Genomic DNA, 15,387 nt, shown 5'->3' with positions numbered 1-15,387 from the left:
ATTTAATAATTCCAAATAGACATACATGAAGCTTTTGACTATGCTTTCTTATTGTCCATTTTATTGCTTTCATTTTAGCTGTCACTTCTTAATGATATTAAGTATACCTGCTCTCTATACCTTCTTCCTAGTGTTATTGGCTGCTGCAATTATTTTTATGCAACCAGATAGATAACCAAGGTTATTCATAGTTGTTTAAAGTATAAGTGAGAAATGTCTGAGAGCCAATTCAGTATTAGAATAAGGGCTTTAGGGTGTAGATTTTGTCTTATTTATTTTGGCTGCAAAGCAGGGATTTAAGATTGCTAGGTTGGTGACCTCCTGATAGTGGTGTGCCTTTTCTGCTTTGTTAGTCTGTGCTTGTTACATAAGTAGTAGAGCAGAATAAACAAGAGTTCTGAAAGAATATAAAATTTAGTGGCTTTTTTTTTTTTGATTAGGAAGATTGTAAAAGAAATACTGTTGCCCATCCTTCAGTTCTAGCCCACCCCCAATCTCTCTAAATTCCTAAACTTTATTCTTTTAATTCTAAACCTTTTGTTTTGTTACTGATGATTGAACCAGAGTGCTTTACCACTGAGCCATATACCCAGTCCTTTTTATTTTTTTTCTTGGTATTGGGGATTGAACTCAGGGGTGCTTTACCCCTGAGCTACATCCACAGCACATTTTATTTGTTTTTTATTTTCTATTTTGAGATAGTGTCTCACTACATTCCTTAAGGCCTCAAGGCTAAGTTGCTGAGTCTGACCTCAAACTTGGAGTCCTCCTGCTTTAACCTCCCAAATCACTGGCATTTTAGGTGTGCAACACTATGCTTGGCTTATTTTTTAAATTTTGAGACAGGGTCTAACTAAGTTGATGAGGGTACTGCAAGTTGTTGAGACCGACCTTGAACTTGCAATACTCTTTCTTCAGGAATTACAGGAATGTGCCATCACACCTGACTATCTTAACCTTGCTTTTAACTTGGTGTTTTGCTTTCACATTTGATCTTTGTTAAAGAAACAAAAATCCTACTTCTCAAATCTTTATAGGAATGGGACCACCATTGTCAGTGACAACTTTCACCATAATTTTATATATCTTTCTTTTTCAGTTCCTAAATATTATTTTTTATGTGAGGATTATGCTAAATATTGTTTTTGAGTTGTTCTTACACTGACCATGAATTTCCCTCAGGAGGAAAGTTATGAAAAAAAAACTGGCTTCTAGATTCAGATGTCCTTGTAAAGGTATATGTAGCTTGTTCAGTCTTCTTGCTGAAAACTGTGTATATACTTTCTTTTTGGATAGACTCCTAACTTTTGTTAGTCTCTGGTTGATTTGTCCTTTTCTTCTCATTTGGTTGCTTTCTGGCTGCCTCTTTCTATTTGAATTCATTCAGCTGTTGGACAAGTCTTTGTTTTTCTTCCTTTTCCTTTCAAGATCTCATCATTGTTGATTGGCATTGTCTACCTGCAGGCTGCTTCTAAATCTACTGCCCCTGCTCACCTTTGAATTTATTTTCTATTCAACAGAAAGAAGAGCTGATAACATATGTCATAAAAGATGTCACTAATTTTAAGATTACATTATTGATTTTTAGAACAGTTCAGGAGAAAAGCTAGAGAAATGACATTGATTTGTATCTATCACTCTGATTTTAGAAACATTAAAATAATCACATTAGAACTAATTTGAAAATACATAAATGTGACCCAGATTAAACTCATTTCAGTATCTGTCTTCCTGTTGTGACTACTATTTTTAGTTGCAAATTCTGCCTGTTCTCTGCATCTTTTGTTACCTATAAAGTTTTTGTCCAATTTTATCTTGCCTGTTCTTGATTTAGTCTCTTGAAAATTACTAGCTGCTTTGTGTTTAACCTTTTATTCTGTCTTACTCCTTAAAAATTCTTGCCTATTGATGATCACAAGTTTGAGGCCAACCTTAGCAAATTAGCAAGGCCCTAAGCAACTTTGCAAGATCCTGTCTCAAAATAAAAATAAAAAGGCCTGGGGAGGTAGTTCTGTGGTAAAGTGCCCGTGGATTCAATTCCCAGCACCCAAATAAATAAATAACATAAATAAATTAATAAATACCTGCCTATTAAGATTGTCCTCTAAAAACCCATTTTTGTCTTCTCAATTTTAATTTAATATTTGTAGCCCTCATCTCATATCCTATGCAACTGTATTTTTAATTTACTATATTCCTATTCTAATCTTCCATTCCAACAAGGCCCAGTGTATTTGGTAGGTCTGTTTCTCATTTCCATTGTCATATGTGTAACCAAACTCTTCTGTCTTCTGAACCCAAGATTGGCAAATTCTCAGCCCCTGGGCAAATTGTGACTGGTTACATGTACCTCTTTAGCTTCACACAAAGTTAATTAAAAAACAAACAAACAAAAAAAAAAAACCAGAGTTTTATTTAGCAATCAGAAGAATTGACAAGTCCAAATTTCAGTTTCCCTTGAAGAATTAGAACATCTGATAACATTGTGTCCTGATTTCTGCATGGTAATAATCAAACCTGCCCAAGTGCTACCCACATAGAGCAATACCCCCACCCCCACAGGTAAAACCGTTCACTTCAGTCAGTCCCCACTTACCTCATTTCATTTGTTTCCATTATATCACTAGCCCCTGTAGACAGTGATTTTTGTAATTCCTGCTCTAAGCTGCTTTTTTTTTCTTCAGCCCATACTTGAAAATTGATGACCTAAGCTCTCACAAATTTCTTATTTTAGGATAGTATTGCCATTCTGAGGCATATCCCTAGATGGTGATAATATGGACGGGCATAGGGAGTATGTCAGGGTAGCCATTGCTTACATGTGAGCTTGTCACTTGTTCCTATGCATATATGAGTATGTTACATATCTACCTCCTTAGATTGTGATTTTGTTGGAGGCTATGTGTTCTTTACTTCTAATCAAACAACCAAATATTTTTATTTATTACCTGGGATGTTTTAGATACTCTGTTCACTTTATATGGAAAGCTGTGTGCAGAGGTAGTATAAGTGTTTTTCTCTGGGATTACTGTGAACATTTTTTTGCCATCAAAGAAGGTTCAGTTTACTTACACTATTTGATAGAAAGGGAAACCATACTGATTAAAAAGAAGTTGTATTTTTATGCTGCAACATATTTCCTGAGGGTAGATTTATTATGCTTTTATTTCAGTTTGTAGTAATCATTAAGTATGTTTGAAATTCTTGTTGGGAGATTGAAATGATAGACACAAAACATTTTTCTCTACATTATCCTTTATACTTTTAGAAAGCACTGAATATGGGTTCTGTGTACTGGTATCCATAGGCACTACACAATTGAGGGGCAAGAGGAATTTTCTGTTCCTTGCTCTTCTTCTAGGTAGACAAATATTCACTAAGGTGCTGTTTTTTTTTTTTTAAGAAAAAAAAATATATACATACATATCTGGACATGGGCATGAGCCCTTACAAATGGCTCCTGTGCCATCTTTTGCCCCTGAGTGTGACTGTCCTCTGCACATATTTATTCTGAGAGGCATCCTTGGGTCCAGTTAAGATTCATCTCAACAAAGTCTGTTGTAACTCTTTTACATTTTATCTACAAGGAACGTCTCGGGCATTGTTTGCTATGAGAGTTCCTAGGTTGTAGTATAAGGGCAAATGAAAGTATAAAGTGGAATCAGGATGGCTGTCTCTATGTCTTTCTGTTTATAATTTCTTTCTTCCTTATAAATGTTCACTTGACATTTTAAACATCAACTTTATTCTTATATTCCTTTTTACCTGTAGTGTTTGTGTGTGTGGGGTGGGGGAACACACACACTAGGATCATGCAATCCCAACAGCTTCAGACACTAATACAAATGCAGGGAGTACAATTCTGGGATGCCTCCTTTGAGGTAAAGACACAACCATGAGTAAGCTATTATTTTGGTGGATTTGTATTTTATAGTTCCTCCTAAAATGTTTTTATTGCTATCAAAATGGCTGTTTTTAGGAGGAATCCATGAACTACTGAGACATTTCTTAGAACCTTTTTGGTGTATTTGTCCATAAACTTAAAAAGCATGTATTTATAAAGGCATCCCTCTGATAAGATTTTATATTTGCCTTCTCCACTTTGATCACCTACTCTTTTTTCCAGATCACCTTACTTTTTCAAACTTGCCTCTTTCTGTCACAGCTCTTTAGAACATCATTTAGAGTCAACTGCCTCAACTCTTTGAGAGTACTCTTTAAGGACTTTTCATGCATACTGTTCTGATGCCTGACAAAGAGGAAGGCATGGCGGACCATAAGGAAATAACCTTCCTAATACAAAACTTATTTCAGGCAAAAAGGAAAACCTAGGAGGTCCAAATAATTACCAGTGCAAAATGATGTTTACAAATGTATTCTTGCCTCAACAGAGTAGACGACCACCTTTTATTTGAATGTATCCTACAAATGTGATATTACCAGTACAGTTCATAGTGCCAATAGTATCAGCAGACTGAACTGAGCCTGAAGTAGACAATGTTTTTGAGAAACATCAACAGTCCTAGGTGTGAAAAAGACAGATCTCTGTGACCCTTTACATTTAGAACCTATACTTTCTTATTTATGGTGGTTAAAGTGGCACATATTTTTTAAGAAGTTAGTCAAAAAAATAAACTTTGAAGAATGTTGCAGGTAATGTGATATAAATTCAGTGTTAATGAGAAGAAAACTATTACTCTGCTGAAGATAGGGTCCCAAAGACTGAATGTGGCACTGTTTCATCGCTATATGAATCTCTTCTGGATGGTAGCTAGCTTTTTCTGAAATTCATTGAACTTGGGGGCAATTTTCAAATTTGTAATCCCAGCACTTCAGCTTTATTTTATAATATTTTCTGGACACTGCTGAGAGATTGACATCCAGTATCCTCTTTCCACTTGCTCTTGTGCTTGCTGATTTGTCATTCCAGGGTATGGACAGACCCCTAAGCTGAAGGTCTCCCAGAGGAGGATGCCAAAGCTCCATGCGTCACTCTCAGAACGATATCTCCCATAATTAAGAGCTTCTGGTGCTGTCCATTTAATGGGAATCTGCTTTAAGTCAGAAGATGAATATACACCAATATCCTCTTGACGAGACATTCCAAAGTCACTGATTTTCAGAACATTATTTTCACCTCCAGGCAGTTTCTTGCAGCAAGGTCCCTGTGCATACAATTTTTACTCGAGATACGCCATCCAGAAGCAGCATCTAACGAAAATTTCACTAACTGAGTTTTAGTTCATCCTTCTTTCTCAGAAAGGAGAGGAAACCGCCTCCTGGAACCAGTTCCTTAAAAATGTAGATAGGCTGTCTTTGTGTGCGAACTCCTATAAGTTTGACAACATTGGGATGATTATGTCACTTGAGGATTTTGGCTTCTTGTAAAAATTTTAATTTCAGTTCCTGGAAAAGATCTTCTTTTCATGTTTTAATAGCAACATGAATTTTATCCTTTAATGTCCCCTAAAGTATGTCATCACAATTTCCCTTGCCCAGTAATTCACCTAATGTGATATCTTCATGATTGAGAACCCATTTCTTATTCTACTAATTATGGTCACATGGACACCATGATGTTCTTTATTGGAACATTACTATTTTTTTCAATTTAAAAAATTGAGATATTCACCATTTTAAAGTGTACAATTCAGTGGTTTTTAGTATATTCATTATATTGTGCAATCATCACCATTAATCTCAGAACATTTCTCTCACCTCCAAAAGAAGCCCCATGTGTGTTAGCAGTCACTCTTAATTCTCCCCTTCTCCAACCCCTGAAACCACTAATGTACTTTCTATGGATTTGCCTATTTTGGACATTTCATATGAATGGAATCATGCAATACTGTGGCCTTTTGTGTCCGGGTTCTTTCACTTAGCATCATGTTTTCAAGATTCATCCATGTTGTAGCATGTATCAGTACTCCATTCCTTTTTATGGGTAAATAATATTCCATTGTATGAATGTGTATCATATTTTGTTTATCCATTCATCAGTTGATGGACAGGAACAATGACTTTAAGTATTAAATTGTAAGTTCAACATCAGTGTATCCGCAATTATAATTGATAATGTCAAGATTAATACATGGTGTGAACAGAATACTGTGTAGAAATGATAATGTAAATTATTTGTCAGCATTTCATGCAAGTGTGATTATTTTCTAAGGCCCCTTCTAGCTCTGGTTTTATGAAATATGTGAATGTAGTATTTTCATCAATAAAGTTTAATGCGTTAAGCATTAGTTTAAAATTTGAGAACAAATGTTAGGCAGATATGAAGTTATTTGCCACATGTTGTAATGATCATGTTTTGAATTTATTTCAATATGCAGTATTTGAAAAATGTCAATACATAAAGGAAAGGAAATGAGTATAATTGAGTCGATATATTTTTTAAGCAATTTTTATAATTTAGCAGACGTTGCATCTTAATATAAGTCATTATTAAAATTGTGTCCTTGTGAAAAATGTGATGTTATTTTCCTTTTTTTTTTGTTGATCATGTAAAATAGGTTCCTTTGGTACATATGTTCTGTTCATTTTTGATAAGCTATTGCTTGCCCATGAAATGTTTTACTTCTTGCTATTTTATTTTATTTTTTCTCCCTAACCCCATTTCTCCCTCTCACACCAATTATTCAGTGTTGTTGTTTTTTTTCAAGAGTCATAATATGCCTGTCTAAATGGTTTCTAAGAGTGGACAATAAGAAATACATGAATATTTTCATCCTTCTCTGGGGATTTAATTGAAGTCTTTGTTATTGACGGAACTCACTAACTTTTCTTTCTTTAAACTTCCCTCCTTCCTTTTTCTTCCTCCTCCTTTCCTTACCATCCTTCCCCACCCTATCCACCCTCCTCCTTTCTGTCCTTCCTTCTTCCTCTCTCCTACTTCTTTCCCTCTCTCTGACTTCTCTCACACCCTCTTCCTTCCTTCCTACCTGCCTACCTTCCTTCCTTCCTTTCTTAATCTATCAATATAATCACTTTGTTTCTTTCAGGTGAGATTGGAATGAAATTGTTCATCTGTGACCAGAAATTTATTTTCCTGAGTAGATTGCCGAGAATTATGAATGAAGAGGGCCCATTTGCATCTCCTTAAATTATTCAGTTATCTGCTTTATTGCTCCATGTGGAAAACCTAAAATTGTTGAGTTGTGCATTACTGTATTTTTAACTTGTTGCTTAATTTCTACGTGTTTATTTTCAGTAATGGCTGAAAGTGTTGATTGTTCCATATTTTTAGCACAATGTGCTGCATACACTTCCCAACAAGCAAATAAGGTTACATGTGTACAGAATTTCACTTTTGGTTAACTAAATATTGCCTGAGTTTAGTCTTCCCCCTCCCCCATTTTAAATGCTTCCTTTTTACTGTTTGAAACTGAAAATAAACAATTATTGAACCATTTTGAATTTACCTCATTTTAAAGCTCGGTTTTAATTTATTATTTGGCCTGTTTTTAATATTAGTCACTTAAATTGGAAGGAGTGTCTTATGCAATGCCTAGGAATCGTTTTATATAGTACATGTACATTAAAATCTGTTTAAAAAAGAAAAAAGATACCAGCACTCACTTGTCCTTTGCCATTTTTTCCCTTGTAATTACACAAATGGGGGGGGGTGTCGAAAGTTAATTGTGTTTTAATTCTACAGCTATAGGAGCTTTGTATTGCTGAACTTTCGTCTGGAAAAGTTTCACAGTGACATTTTTAAAAGAGAATTTTTTAATCTACTGAATTCTACCAGTGTAAACTTTTTTCTAAATAAAAAATAGTTTTCTCAAATGATTGTATATCATTGTGTATATTGTTGCTTATTTAGAATAACTTAGAATAGATAATTTAATGAGCTTCCTAACCATTTTGTTTTGGATGAACTATATTATTGTCAGATAACATCATCTTATAATATGGGAAAAAATGATTTCATTTGGTTACTTCTCCACTCAGAGTAAGCATTGGGCTGAAAATATGCCCAGAAGTATCCACTTCATGCTCAGTTTCTCAGAAGCAGTGATACTTACACAAATTGAAATTTTTAAAGAATTAAATGCTGAACCTATCTTAGAATTGACAAAGGGGCATGAATCGTGATGCCCCTTTTCAGGTAACTGTAATTCATGGACGATGATACGCAGAATAATTATTCACTCACTGTTGAGGACCCATAATGTGCCTAATGTAAAAAGTATTTCATTAAAGTGATATTTGACTTTTGAGAAAATAACCATGGTTCACCTCAAAATCATTTGAAACATAAGGGAAGAGCTTTGCAGTTGCTATGTTGCATTCATGTTTTAAAGATTACATGGTTATTTTGGACCAGAAAGTTGGTACTAATTAGCATCCAAATTTTTTCTACTGGTTCCCCAATTATTGAATACAAATACTCTTTGGTTTTGGCCTTGCCATAAACACATTGATGATGGAACACAGTAGCTTTGGATTTTTTTTTTTTAAGCTTTGGATTTAACTGTGCAAAAATATGTTGGATGCAGGAAAAATGTATTTCTATAAAGAAAGCATTTTTTAGCACCTGCTCCATTCTAGGTACAGAGGAGTGTCAGAACTACCTCCTGTCCCAAGGTTGCTTTCAATCTAACTTGGGAAATAAGGGCCAAATGAGTGCTATCAAACTTTTTCTATATGAGACCAGTTAGTAGATATTTGAGGCTTTGTGGCCCATATGGTTTTGTTGCAGCTTCTCAGCTGTGCCATTGTAGGGTAGGAAGTATGAAAGCAGTCATAACTAATACATAGATGAATGAACATGGCAGAGTTCAAGGAAAAATTTTATTTACAAAAACAAGTAGAAGCCTAGATTTGGTATGCAGACTATGGTTTGCTAATTCCTGCTTAGTGAGCGGAATCTTCTTTAGTAAATTAATTTAAAAAATATTGAGTGCCTCTCCCAGAGGTACAACCTGAGTTAATAAGTCCCTGACCTCATGGAGCTTCCATTCTAGTCAGTGGAGACAAACAATAAATATATAATGTTAGTTGGAAGGAGGTGCTTTGAGAAAAAATAAACCTGTTGAGAAGGCTGGGTGCGGTAGAGCGTACTACTTTATATACAGAGTAAATAATGTGAGCAGGAGATATCCCTGATCTCCAACTCATCTTTGAAACTTTTTACCTGAAAATTGTGTAATAGCAAAATCTTTTGCTGAGTTCTAAGGAGTGGCATCCAGGCTTGTCATTTTCCAGAAAGGTGTTCTTAACTTTAGGTTCATTATTGAGCTTGGGAGTATTTATCCCCCCAGTGAATACTAGTTAGTGATAATGTGTACTTTCCTGGATATATAGCTTTTGCCTGATTCTCAAAAAAGATTTAAGGTGGCAGATTTTTTGTTTGTTTTGTTTTTTGGTCCCCTGGGTCTTGTTCCAAAGAAGTCTAAAACCTGTATAACCCTGAATCTATCTGGAGCTGGTGAAAAGCTGGAAGACAGTTGATGGTCTATGTTGGGTTATACACTAGGGATATAAGAGCATCTTTCTTAGCCTTGCAAATGATTGCAATTTATTGTTGGCCCATGATTTGGGACCATTTTATTTCAAGGAAGCACTTAAGCCAAGTACAGGTAGAAGCCCTAGTAGCCTTATTTAGTAGCCAGTTATATAATTTCTATCCCCTATGTTCCAAAAAGGATTTATTTATGAAGAAATATACAATGTTTTAAAAAGTAAATGGGGAGATCTTGTTCATGAAGTCAGTCAAAATGAAGTTAATGTGTACATTTAGGCTGTGAATCAACTCTGAGAAACGGGCAGACCACACAAGGTATTATGGTTAGTTATAGCAATGGCTATGTCTGTCAAATAAAAAGCTAGTTACAGTGGGAAAAAAATCTTTCCTGGCACTGAGGCCTGAAAGAAATTTTTTTGCATTCTCAAAGAATTGATGTCTTCAGTGAATTAGAAAAAGGAAGTGTCTTGCAGTGGTCCTGACACCTCAGTTCATGCTAATAAGGAAACTTCTACAATATCAAAACATGATCCAGGCCCACATGTTTTTGATAATTTGGTTTGGTCTGGGAAAACATTTTTGAATATTAGGGACAGTGTGTAAACTGGGATTTACGATAACCTTATTCTTTATAAAGATCAGAAAACTTGCATCCATTGTTTGATTCCCAAGATACAAGTAATATAAACAGTATCATTATTTTAAAAGCTGTGTCTGTCCTTTGTTTTTATTTTTATGCATTTTGATCTCTAAGGTTGTCTCTTAGGTAGACTAAAGCTTATTGATGCTTAATATTTGATCTCATCCCTTATCAGAAGTATATTTTAAATGTTTTTAAAGGTTTTTAAATTATAGTAATATTTCCGGAGACACTGTCAGGACCAAAGAGATTTTATTGCGTCTAGAGTTGAGTATAAAAAGAGGAACTGCTTAAAAGTTGCTAATACATGCTAACTGAATATAGATTTTGTATTTATAGACATAAGTAGATATACTTAAGAATAACAAAGGGTATGGCAACTTGAGAAGACACACCTTAATGTAAAAATAATAGGGCTTTTCTGTCCCTGATTATTAGATATTGTTTTAAGCTTTGTAATAGCCATTTTTACATGGGTCAGGCTTAAACTTAATTGCTTTGATGTTTTTGCTAAATAGAAGTAGTTAAGAGAGGAAGAAGAGGAAAAGGGGAAGAAGATTCCACTTAGCCACAGGGCGCATGAACTTGAGAAAAACAGGATTGCAAATCAGAAATGGTCATTTCAGGGATAGGAACTAGAAAATGACAACATCTAGCTTAATCTGACCTTTTTTTGTTGTTGGATGAGAGCTAGATGTCCTTGGCCTTGTGTATCAGACTGATAAAATGCTAGTATTTCCTCTGTCCCCACAATATTTTCTTATATTTTAACCAGAATGATATTGTACATTGTTCAAGGACTTCATTCACAAGGGTAGTTTTTTTCCACTTCAAGTGCTGGGGATTGAATCCATGGCCTTCTCAAACATGGTGAGCAAGCATTCTATCACTAAATTACTTCCCTAGCTCTAAGGACTTCATGATCCTAATTTCATGCAGTATGCAATAATACTTATCTCCTGTCACATATCTCCTCATTATCAAAGAACATTTATGAGTTTAATTGGATATGTACTATTATGCAGGCACCTTTTGTGCTTTCCAGGACAATTGATCAAAGACTTCAATAATAAAAACAGGAGATTATGTTTACAAGATAAAAGGAGGAAACAATATAAAATGAGTGAGGTATTCATACCACATGCATGTGGAGACCAATTACATTTGAAGACCATGATGAACAGTGGGTAAGAATTACCTCAGATTAAGAATAATTTGGGAAGTGTTGATCTAGGAAGGCTTCATGAAGGATTTGGACTTTTCAGGAAGCCAATATACTTTTACATAGACGTAGAAGATATAGGCCCCCTGGTGTCTGGTTTTATCCTAAATTGGCATTGATGGAAAGAATATTGAACTTGGAATCAAGGCCAGTTCTGATACTGTGCAGAATCCTTCATGCCAACCTGTGGATCACACTAGCCCTGTGTCAGATTTGAGATGCAAATTCTAACTCTTTGGCTCTTCATGCTTCCTCAAGACTACTGTTAATCGTGTTTTTAGTATGTTTATAGGTAATTGAAAAGACCTCTATGTCAAGATGACTTTCCTTGTCCATTTCTATTTCTCTTGTGTAAGGATGAACTCCACTAAATGATTTAATGCTTTCTCGTCTGGTTTTCAAAAATGAACTTTTGCTAATCAATTAAATCTTAACAATATAGGCAAAGCACCTAAAACAGGACTATTAAAATACTGTCAGCAATTTAGTTATTTTTTTTTATTTATTTATTTTTTGACTTTTTTTTATTAGCAATTTAGTTATTAGTGGCAATATTTTATACGAGTTTCCATACTGGGAAGCATCAGAATTAACTGAAAAGTTTTAGGAAACCTCCACTTTAACATATTGATGTATTGAATCAGGATCTCTTAGGGGTGAATTCCTAGAGAATTAAATTTAAAGAAATAAAAAGTTCCTCTGGTGATTGTAATGTAGTAAATAATATTTGGGAATGACAGACTATGACCAACAAGCAATTCCAACTCTCCTTATTTGGGACAGATCCATTTAGAGACTTTTATTTCTGTAGGTGATAAGTATATTAGACCCCACACAACCTATGTGTAGCAAAGGATATTTTAAAAGCAAGAACATCAGCCTCTAACCTGGGATTAGAGTTCATCAATTGGTAGTCCATGCTGCTGTTATTCACTGACCCCCAGCCTTCTCTAGACTACCTTCACTGCCTTCAGTCACCTAGATGTGTATTGCCAGCAAACATCTACCAAAATAAGTGATTTGAAGTTAAGAGCTGCTTCTGATAACTTAAACATCCTTTTCCACTAACGTTTATCAATGGTGGTTCACTTTTCTATAACTGGAGTTGTGTTCAAGACTGAATTTTTGTCCTCCATTCCTTGTTTTTTCTTGGAAAATGTACTGATGGCAAGTGAAGATTCATGTAAGTGTTTAATAATTTCATGCCATAAATTTCTCTCTAACCACAGCTCTAGCTATATCCACAAATTTAATGTGTGGTATTTTCATTTTTATTCAGCTCAAAATACTTCCCAACTTGCCATTTGTTTCCTTTGACTCTTGTGCATTGTTTAATTTCGAAATATGTGTGGATTTCTCAGATATCCTTATGTTATTGATATCTAGTTTTATTGTGGTCAGAGAACCTATTGAATTTAATGAAATTCATATTATGGCCTAGTACCTGATGTCCCATGGTGAATAGTCTATATGCATTTGAATATTTATTCTGTTCTTATTGAATGTGGTGTTCTGTAAGTGCCATTTAAGATGGATGATTTTATTCCAAGTTTTTGCTGATTTACTGTCTGCCTTATCTGTCAACTACTGAAAAAGGCATATTGAAATCTGGAAACAATTGTGAATTTGCATTATATTTTGTCAGTTTTTCTTTCATGTATTTTTGAACTTTGTTATTACATATATACATTTAAGATTATGTACTACTTCGAGAATCTACTTGGGTATTAATATAGCCTCCCTGACTTTCTTTTTTTTGTATTAGCATGGTGTGCTTTTTGTTTTCCCCTTATACTGAAAATTGGCTTTTTGATTTTTAATCTAATTTTACAATCTCTGTCTTTATTTGGGGATGTTTAGATCATACATTTAATGTAATTATTGTTATGGTTGGGTTTAAATATGATACCTTGGTATTTGTTTTCTATTTGTCCCGTTGTCTTTACTTGCCTTCTTTTAGATGGATTTTGCCTCAGGTTTCCCATTTGTAAAATGAGGCTAATAAAAACAACAGTTCATGACTTGTCCTATGGATTAAATGAGATAATTTATACTAAGTGCTTAAGAATGATGCTTGACACATATTTCTGTAAAGCTTTGATAAATGTTATTTTTTAAAGGAATCAAGAGGATGGGCTGGGTTGTGACTCAGTGGTAGAGCACTTGCCTACCACATATGAGGCACTGAGTTTGATCCTCAGCACCCCATAAAAATAAATAAATAAATAAAAAGGTATTGTGTCCATCTACAACTAAATTTTTTTTTTTTAAAGTCAGAAGATGATGAACTCTTTGGGTACTATACCTGGTCATGTATGCATGCAGATTGGGTAGGCAGTTGTATGCAGTGTGGTTTGAGTGGGCACTGAGAGGCCTTGATTCCAAAATAGGTACTAGCTAACTGTGGTATGTGAAATTCTCAATTTAGTACTTTATAGGGATTTCTGGAGATGTACATATTCATTATGCCAAGGATATTATGGGAGGGGCACTCGATTATCACTGAAAACAAATGGTTTCAATGGTTATCCCATGTTCCTCAGGAAAGTACTGAGGTTAGAAAAGTAACTGTACCTAGGCAAAAGTCATAGAAAAGGATACAACTTGATTCGGAGAGGGAGCCATAGTGGACATCCCAGATAGCTCTTGAAGGTGAAAGGAGAGGTGGGAAAGTTACCCGAAAGAACCTAGCTGCTTGGTGCTCCCACCTTGGTCTGACATGTGAAATTAAATTTACAGGTTTTGTGTTTGTTGGTTTCCTCTAGTTTTACTGTAGGAGGAATGTATCACAACTGTTACTTAACTGTTTGAATCTTGAATAGTCGACTTGGTCACACTTTACTATTTATTCACCTCCAAACTGGTTTGAAGCAGTTGTGCTTTTCCCACTTTTGCTCCTTCATTAAGGATTTGTTTGGTCCCACTGAAATCTTCCACACTGATCTTGGATATAAACTCTGTGAGAGCAGGGACTGTCTAATGCTAGTGACCTCTTGTTATCTCCTTTAAATGAACAGAAACCGCCTTATCAGACTATTAAATGATTATCACCTTTTTGACTCTCCAACCTACAGTCCTTCAGTTCTCACTTGAACTATTAGCCTCCTCTAAATTAATCCCCAAACTTAGATGCTGGGAACAATCCTGTCCCTGGGCTAGACAGGATTGTAAAAAGTGCTAGAAAAAGTCCTTTAGCAGGTTCAGCTTTAGATTTGCTATTGGTCCTGCTTCAACCTTGCAGGCAGGTTCAGATAACAGAATTTATGACTAATCCCATCTTGTGCACCCACATCCCATAAACAGAATCCTTTCTCTATCTCAGTTTTTCTAGAGTTGATGTTCATGTCTTATATACAAGGTATCATGGCTGAATCCCTATTACCCATTGCTTAGCCTGCTGCCCTCTCCCTCAACCCAAGCCTTAAAGGAGGGGTTGTGATAGCCTCGAGGGATGTGGGAGTGATAAAAACATTTGGAGAGGATTATTAGAAGACCTGGGCTTGGCCCTTTGGGAAACTTTAAAGTGCTCAGCAATGGGAAGGAAAAGGAGAGCCTTTTCTCTCCTGTACTGTAGTTCTTGGGACCCAGACTAGTACTAGTAGTCTCATGGGTGAGGTCAGTTTACAATTCACAGACTTTTGGGAGCTGATCTGAGACACTAAGCATCCTTTGTTCATGTGGGAAAATGTTTTCAGTTTGACACAGTTCACTTGCAGATAAATTTTGGAACACAACTTACTGATAAATTGAAGATGGCTAGTCAGCTAATCAGCCATGATTTCTCCATCAGGGAGCCTGAGCAAATGAATTTCTTGGTTGGTCCCTACATTAATAATGGGTGCCACTCCTTTTCTATAATCTGGGTAAATAATAGAGAAAATTTCTTTTTTAAGATTTGTATAATTATTTTGACAAGATGAAAAAAATTCCTGTTATTTCTTCTTTTGGTGGTAATTGTCATTAGTTTGAGAAGGAGTTGGGTTAGAGAAACTTTGAAAAATATTAGAGTTTAAATTTTTTAAAATACATTCTCTTGATGATTAAAATAAC

General features: G+C 35.1%; 1 protein-coding gene and 1 pseudogene across 1 annotated transcript in view; one reads left to right on the top strand and one right to left on the bottom strand.

Moving 5' to 3' along the window:
• Thoc2 (THO complex subunit 2) overlaps positions 1 to 7,772 on the top strand; it is a 110,072-nt gene extending 102,300 nt beyond the window's left edge. The window contains 1 exon segment of the mRNA XM_047535539.1: positions 4,931 to 7,772. The gene's annotated coding sequence lies outside the window, so the exon portion shown is untranslated.
• The window catches only part of LOC124971639 (tyrosine-protein kinase Fer-like), an 80,565-nt pseudogene continuing 69,837 nt past the window's right edge, over positions 4,660 to 15,387 (bottom strand).

The sequence above is a fragment of the Sciurus carolinensis genome, chromosome X, assembly GCF_902686445.1.
Source record: "Sciurus carolinensis chromosome X, mSciCar1.2, whole genome shotgun sequence".
Taxonomy (NCBI): Eukaryota; Metazoa; Chordata; class Mammalia; order Rodentia; family Sciuridae; genus Sciurus; species Sciurus carolinensis.
Note: the sequence above shows the minus strand (reverse complement) of the source record. Positions and strands in the feature narration are given on the sequence as shown.